The sequence below is a fragment of the Cariama cristata genome, unplaced genomic scaffold (assembly GCF_000690535.1).
Source record: "Cariama cristata isolate BGI_N322 unplaced genomic scaffold, ASM69053v1 scaffold5643, whole genome shotgun sequence".
NCBI lineage: Eukaryota > Metazoa > Chordata > Aves > Cariamiformes > Cariamidae > Cariama > Cariama cristata.
This window is the reverse complement of record NW_009608822.1, coordinates 7614-7971: the sequence shown is the minus strand read 5'-3', so window position 1 is coordinate 7971 and position 358 is coordinate 7614.

Here is a 358-nt window from a genome sequence, read left to right as displayed (position 1 = left end):
CAGGAATGTAGCTTTTTGGGGCAGAGGGGTTGGGAGGGGGAGGGCTATTTGTCAGAATGGCATTCCACACTTACTTTTATCACTGCACGGAAAAACTTTAACATGACAAGAAATTATTTAAAATACTCTCCTCTATGCCCCACTTCTAATTTGTTTCACTTACATTATGTGAAACAAGGCTGCTCAATAACTGCTTCAGAATACACAGAGCCCAGTGGTTTTTTCTAATAGATCTTAAGTTTAACACTGAAAAAGCTTGATGCATAACAATGATGTTTTAAGGGTGCACTATATATTGTTTATTTCATGGACCACTATAGCAAGTGCCTTGTGAGCTGCCTTTTTTTTTTTTTTCCCC